The sequence below is a fragment of the Tenrec ecaudatus genome, chromosome 15 (assembly GCF_050624435.1).
Source record: "Tenrec ecaudatus isolate mTenEca1 chromosome 15, mTenEca1.hap1, whole genome shotgun sequence".
NCBI classification, from domain to species: domain Eukaryota; kingdom Metazoa; phylum Chordata; class Mammalia; order Afrosoricida; family Tenrecidae; genus Tenrec; species Tenrec ecaudatus.
The window spans coordinates 75,486,032-75,493,580 of NC_134544.1; the positions used below are offsets into that span (position 1 = coordinate 75,486,032).

At 42.8% G+C, this 7,549-nt stretch overlaps 1 pseudogene; it reads right to left on the reverse strand.

Annotated features, from left to right (window-relative positions):
* Window positions 1-5,879: 5,879 nt before the first annotated feature.
* Window positions 5,880-6,975, reverse strand: LOC142427251 (transcriptional repressor protein YY1 pseudogene; annotated as a pseudogene).
* Window positions 6,976-7,549: the final 574 nt, after the last annotated feature.

The following is a 7,549-nucleotide window of genomic DNA, read 5'->3' on the forward strand; positions in this document are numbered from 1 at the left end:
TCTTCATCATAATAACAATGTACTAACTAGTCCTCCAACTGCTCCGACTCCTCCTCTGACTGCTCAGCATGCCAGGATCAAGGGGTTCCTCATCCTGGCTTTCAAAAGCCTCAGATTCACTTTCCAGTGGCTTCAGTGGTGGAGGGGGAGGAGCTGGAGGCTCAGCAGCAACTTTTCTTTCAATTTTGTTTGAGCATGCAAACAAATTATTCTCACACACCCCCCCCCCCGAAGTCCCTCATGCCTAGCTAAATTCCACAGACTAAACGTGTCTCTGGGAACCTTACTAGGTCCATTAACAGTATCTTTCAACAGTTGCCCCATTTTTTGCCAAGTTACAATATTTACAGTCCCTTCCTCAGCAAACCAAGGACATATCTTAACCACAAAATCTGAAAACTTCTCTAATCTTTGGTAGTTTATTTTTGTTCCTCTGGCTTTTAACATATTTTGAAGCATATTTACATACATACATACATACATTTACTAGAAACCTGTCCCATCATTTATTACGCCCGACTTTTCACCACTTACCCTTAATTTTTCTCTGTAAAGATTCACGACCTTGCTTCTCAGTGGTGTCCATCACTGGATCCTCGGTTTTCAAAGCCCCACGTTGGGCGCCATTAATTCGGGGATTAGACCAACTATTCTGCATCAAACTGGGTCTGAAATGAGGCGTGCGGATGAAAGGAAAAGAAAGAGATATATACAAAGTATGGGATCAGGAGAACTCCACTCTGATGGAATGGAGTCTCGTGTATATTTGAAGCTTGGTTTTTATACTCTTCTTACACAAGGGAATTGGTTACAAAACAAACATCAAAGAACTTAAACATTCCTAAACTCTTATCTATGCAAATGTTACTTAACTAGTCACAGTTTCTTAACCTTAGAATAAAAGCACTAGGTTCAAAGACAATCACACGGATATGCAAGATTCAAGAGAGTCTCAAAGAGATCTTAAATAACTGAGTTATCCCTCAATGCTTTTAGCAGCAAAGTCACAAATAACAAGTCATTTTGCAATGCTTTTGTCTGCAGAGACACAGAGACGCAGGGGACTAAATAGTCACCCATTAGTAAACACCTTAATCAGCCGGATGCTTCCTACAAAGGAGGAACATTGCATTTTGCCTCTGGAAATCCCTGGGGTTGAACTCAAAGGTATTAATTTCCAGGCCAGCATCAGAGAGAGTGTGGCCTGCTGTTGTTATCAGGAGTAACTCTTCGAGGACTTAGGTCTTCAGAAGTGGAGAGACCCAGTGTGCTGTGAGTGGGTGTTCCTGTCACTGGACACACAGGGTGTCCCTGGAATTGACCCCTTTCCAGCTTGGGGGTGAAGATAGAGCTCCTACTTGCAGTATGTCTTGTGAGCTTAAGATTTTAGCTCACGGGAATTTCCAAGAGACATGGACCCAAATATTTTTTTATTTAAATAATTTTATTGGGGCTCATACAACTCTTATCACAATCCATACATAAATCAATTGGGCAAAGCTCTCTTATACATTCATTGCCCTCATCAATCTCAAAATTTGCCTTCCGCTTGGGTTCCTGGAATCAGCTCATTTTCCTTTTTTCCCTCCCCCTCCCTCATAAACTGTTAATAATTTATGTTATTATTTTTTATCTTATCTTAAAGTGCCTGGTGTCTCCCTTCACCCACTTTCCTGTTGTCCATCCCCCAGAGAGGAGGTTATAAGTAGATCTCTGAGATCAGTTACCCCTTTGTAGCCCACCTTCCCTCCTGGTATCACCACTCTCACCCTTGGTCTTGAAGGGTTTATCTGTCCTAGATCCCCTGTGTTTCCAGTTCCCATCTGTACTTCCTTATTGCTACACTGAACCCTGAGTGAATCATCTCCTCCCTACTACCCCTCTGTAAGGGATGCCCAGTTGTCTACAGATGGGCATTGGGTCCCCATTACACGCTCCCCTCATTCATGATTTTAATTTTTCCCCTGCCTTTATGGCTTGAAACCTGATCCCCTAGGCCCTTCATGATCACACATGTTGGTGTGCTGCTTCCATGTGGGCTTTGTTGCTTCTGGGCTAGATGGCCAATTGTTTACTTTCAAGCCTTTAAGTCCCCAGATGCTATATCTCTCAATAGCCAGGCACCATCAGCCTTCTTCACCACACTTACTTATGTATACACTCGTCTTCAGCATTTATGTGGGGAAGGAGATCACACAATGGTCGTTTTTGTTCCTTGGTGTTGCCTACCTGATCCCTTCAACACCTCGTGTTCACATAGGCTGTGTGCTTCTTCTCTGTGGGTTTTGTTGCTTCTGAGCTAGATGGCCGCTTGTTTGTCTTCAAGCCTTTAAGACCCCAGACACTATATCTTTTAATAGCCGGGCACCATCAACTTTCTTCACCACATTTGCTTATGCATGTGTCTGTCTTCAGTAATCATGTTGGGAAGGTGGGTATCATGAAATGACCGTTTAGCTGAGCAAGGTACTCTTGTATTGAGGGAATCTCGGCAAGGAGGCCCAATGTCCACCTGCTACCCTACTACTGAACCTATAAATATATGCAAATAGGTCTATTTCCCCCATATTCATAAATATATTTACATATGTAGTCTGTATTTACGCTTATATGTATGCCCTTTGCCTCCTACTCCTTTCCTCTATTTCCTACTATTTCCTTATGTTTTGCTCCTGCCCCACTACCATGTGCAGCCTTCATTCTGGCTTCAGTAATTCCTCTGTTACCTTGCCCCTGGTCACTCCCTACCAGTCCTCCCATCCACTCCCTCCACTGGTTTTGAACCATTCGTTCCCTTGTCCCTGGGTTGGCCAACACCTCCTCCCTTTCCCTACCTCCCACACTCTCATGTCCCTCCAGGACAGTTGGTTCCATTATTTTCTTCTTACATTGTTTGTCCATACTATTTTATCTAGGTGGACCTGCAGATATAGTAATATATGCATAAAAATGTGAATGGCTTTGACAGCACCAAAGTGGTACATAAAAACATGGCATCTACGGCAAAAACACCAACAATCTACCAAACAAAAAAACCACTGACATACAAAATTTAAGAAAAAAAAAGAAAAAAACAAAAAGACAGCAAAAAAGAAGCCTGTTATTAGTTCAAGGTCTGTTTGTTGACCTTTAGGAGTGTTTTCCAAACAAGTCTGATGGGGTGCCATGTCTTGGCCCCAAAGTCCATCCTTTATACTCCGTTGGGACCTCCTTGCTCTGCTTACTCCATCTCTCCATTGCATGCCCCGTGTTTTGCCTCAGTGTGATGAGGTCAGCTCAGTCGCACATCCCCCACTGTGTCTCAGGTGCTGTCCCGTGTAGGATACTCAGCATATTAAGGTGTAAGGGATAATGGTTTGGGAGCTGGAGATTAGCAGCTAATGGTTAGAGAGTTTAAAGCCAAAAGTTATTGTGTTTTGAAATGTAGCCTACAACTTTAAATATATTTATTAACTGTAGTATTTATGGTATATTTAGAATCTTGTTATGTAAAATATCATTAATTTATGATTATTAGAGGAATTAGTATTTCTTCTCTTTGGAAGCCTCTTTTCTTTTAAAAAGTATTCCTTTTATGATTGGTCTATCTAGAAAATACTATAGAATTTTTAATATGATATTTAAAATGGAAATGTATGTTTGTCCTGTTTCTTAAGTGGGGTAGGGTATTTCCTCTAGGAGTGAATGATATTTGCTGGTGAGTTTTTTAATGAATATATTAGCACATTGAACTATACTTGCTTCATGTTACAGTTGTATTTTTTTCCATGAAAAGCCTTTGAATTTTTTAAAATAAATTATTTTACTGAGGGCTCTTACAGCTCTTATTATAATCCATATATCAATTGTGTCTAGCACATTTGTACATATGTTGCCATCAGCATTTTCAAAATATTTTCTTTCTACTTGAGCCCTTGATATAAGTTCTTCTTTTCCCCCTTCCTCCACCACCTTCCCACGCTCGTGACCCATTGATCAATTTTAAATTATTATTGTTTTCATATTTTACACAATCTGTTATTTTCTCTCACCCACTTTCTGTTTTTCATCCCATGGGGGGTGTTATATGATTAACTTTGAAATTGGTTCCCCTTTCTCACCCTTCTGGCCCCACCTTTCCCCTACCTTCATAGTATCAGTACTTCCATTAGTGTTCTGAGGGGTTTATCTCTCCTGGATTCCATGTGCTATGTTGAGAGCTCTTATCTGTACCAGTGTACATGCTCTGGTCGAGCCACATTTGTAATGTAAAACGGGGGTCATGATAGTGGGGTGAGCAAGCTTTAAAGAACTAAAGGAATGTTCTGTGTTCTATCAGTGTTATACTGCACCCTGGCTGGCTCATCCTTTCCTTGTGACCCTTCTGTGAGGGGATGTCCAATTGTCTACAGATGGGCTTTGGGTCTCCAATTGGACACCTTTTGTTCCCATCGATATGATTGTTTGTTTGGGGTCTTCTGATGCCTGATACCTGATCCCATGAACTCCTCGTGATCACACAGGCTGGTGTGCTACATCCATGTGGGCTTTGTTGCTTCTCAGATAAATGGCCTCTTGTCTAACTTCAAGCCTTTAAGATTCCAGACGCTATATCTTTTGATAGCCATGCACCACCAGCTTTCTTCACCACATTTGCTTATACATCCTTTTTGATTTAAGTAATCCTACTGGGAAGATGGGAATCATAGAATGCCAGGTTATTAACTTGCATTGAGGGAGGACTTGAGTAGAAGCCAATGCCTTTGACTTTTTTAATGTTCCTATTTTGTTTTCTGTGCCTACTTAGACAGTTGACCCTCTTTTCTGTCAGTGGGTTTATTACAGTGCTTATTTTCCATGTAAAATATGCTCTGGGACAAATTTCAATTCATCATGGTATATAATCATTTTAATATGTTGTCTGAATCTGTTCCAAATATTTTAAAGAATTTTTAGTGTATATCCATTATCAGTATTGGGTTACAGTTTTCTTGCAGTATCATTATCTGACATTGGTGTCAGAATATTTATTGGTCTGATAGAAAGTATTGGTAACCAAGGGCTCAAGTAGAAAGAAAATGTTTTGAGAATGATGATGGCAACAACTGTACTAATGTGCTTGACACAATGGATGTATAGATTGTGATAAGAGTTGTATGAACCCCGCATAAAATGATTTAAAAAAAAGAAAGTATTGAAGTAGTGGTAAGTGTTGTCTCACAACCATTGTTATATTTACACTCAATTACTTGAACGTAAACTACCAAATAGTAAAGCAGTATTTATTCATACCATCACAGTACTCTGTATTAATCTTTAATCTATGGTCTGATTATGCTAGAAGTTTCTCCTGGAATTTTATTTCAACTCAATTGATTATATCCCTTGCAAGCAACCTAAAACTCATTGAACTACCATTGATCCCAGGCACTGGCTGAACCCTCTGATCTTTCAGCTGACTCCTCATTTTGGAAGACTACATGATTTACACTCCCCTTGACAGACAAATAGTCACTAACCCCCAGTTTGGGAAAAACAGGTGAGATCTATATTTTAAAAATGTGAAAAGAAGTCCCATTTTTAGCACTGTCATGTAAAGAATTGTCTTTTGATGCGAAGTTCATGAATTGTTCTCCTGCTGGGACCACACTTTACAAAAACACCTTGTTTTTGAAACATGATTAGATAGCAAGATAGAGTATCTTAGCAATGTCATCTTAATAAGCCTTGGTTTATTTTTTTAATTTTTACTACTTTATCAAAACATGTCCCTTAGGTGTGTAGGATTCCTTTTTAAAATTCTTTCCTAGAAACAACATACAAAGGAGAGGCACGTTGTCTTCCAGTCACTTCTGGAAGAGGCTTCTGGGGCTGAGAAGGAACTTCCTTCTCATGGTGTCTCACTGGTTGTTTTTGGCCTTGGCGTGTATTAAGATGTGATATTTCAGGTTAGTCGACTCAGCAAACTTCTTGTTCACCTAGGACCTGTCTCCCGTGTGGATCTGCACGTCTGTGCACAAACTGAAATCCAGGGAAAAACGCTTCCCACAGCCTTCCAACGTGCACTGAAAAGGTTTGTCTCTAGTACGAAGCAATTGGTATTGTCTGGCTTTGAGCTCTTGACAAAAGCCTTGCCATACTCGGCACAGACGTGGACGCGGGGCCGTGGGTGTGCAGGTGCTTCCTCCTGGCTGAGTTGTCCCTGAGCACCTTCGGGCAGCCTTTGTGAGGGCAAGCTATTGTTCTCGGAGAATCAGCTTCTTGAATTTTTCTTGGCTTCATTCTGGCAAATTCTGCCAGCTGTTCGGGGTCCAAGAGGTAGATGCCAGGGATCCCTCCAGGCGGGAGCATCTTTCCCGTCATGTACTCCGAGTAGTCAGGAGGGGAGTTCTCCCCAATGATCTGCTCCCCAACCAGTCTCATGGTCAAGACCTTTTTTCATCTGACTACCATAGAGTGACGGAGAACGGGTCCTCCAGCATCTTGAATGATCTGCACCTGCTTCTCCCACTTCTTGTTGCCCGCATCAGCCCCGCCGCCCGACGAGAGCTGTCGCTGCCGCCGCCTCCACGGTGACCAGGTCTGCTCGATGTAGTCCTCATCGTCCTCGTTGCCAATGCTGGCCGGCGCTGGAACTGGGATTGGGATCTGGCCCTCGAAGCCTTCCTCTGCGCCCACCACCAACTCACACGTCTGCACCAGGATCGCCTCCTGGTGGTGGTGCACCTGGCTCAGGTCGTCGGTGACCTGTGACCTTAGCGACCTGCGGCCATAGTGCGATCATGGGCGGCGGCGGTGGTGGTGGTGGTGGTAGCTGGCGTGCCCATGGCCACCCCCGCCACTGTGGTCGCCCCCGTCCTTGTCCTCCTCGCCCACCACCATGGTCTCGATGGTCTCCACCGGGATGGTCTCCACCTCGATCTCATGCAGCTCCATGATCTCGGCCAGCATCTCTGAGCCGTCCATGGCGTTGTAGAGGGTGTCGCCCGAGGCCATGGCTCTGGGCTCCGGCCTGTACGAGGAGGCGTCACACAGCGGGGAAGGAAGGCAGAGGGAAGAAGGCAGTGAGTGGGCAGGGCCCATTCCTTCTTTTTAACTAGGGCTTAAATTCTAGTGAATGTCTCCTGAGTTTTTGGGCATTTGATACCATGGAAATAACTTTTGTAAACATAACTATTTAGCATTTTGTGCATGCCTTGGGTGTTGATTAGTAATTTCTGAGGCTCTTGTTGTTGATAGTTCTGATTGAGTCCCTGTGTACAAGGGAATGAAACACTGCTAACCCCTGCAGCATCCTAACAAATTAGGATGAACCTATTGCTTCAGTCACTGTATCAATCCATTTAGTTGAGGGATTCCTATTTTTCACTGCCCCTTTACCAAACAAAATATCCTTCTCCAAGGACTGGTCACTTTTGACAACATGTCCAAATTATTTAATGTGAACTCTCACCTCCTAACCTCTAACTAGGACCCTGACCTTACTTCTGCCAAGACAGATTTGATTGTCTATCTGAAGGCCCATGCATTACAATTTAACCATATTGATTCTTATTTCTCCCTTATTCAA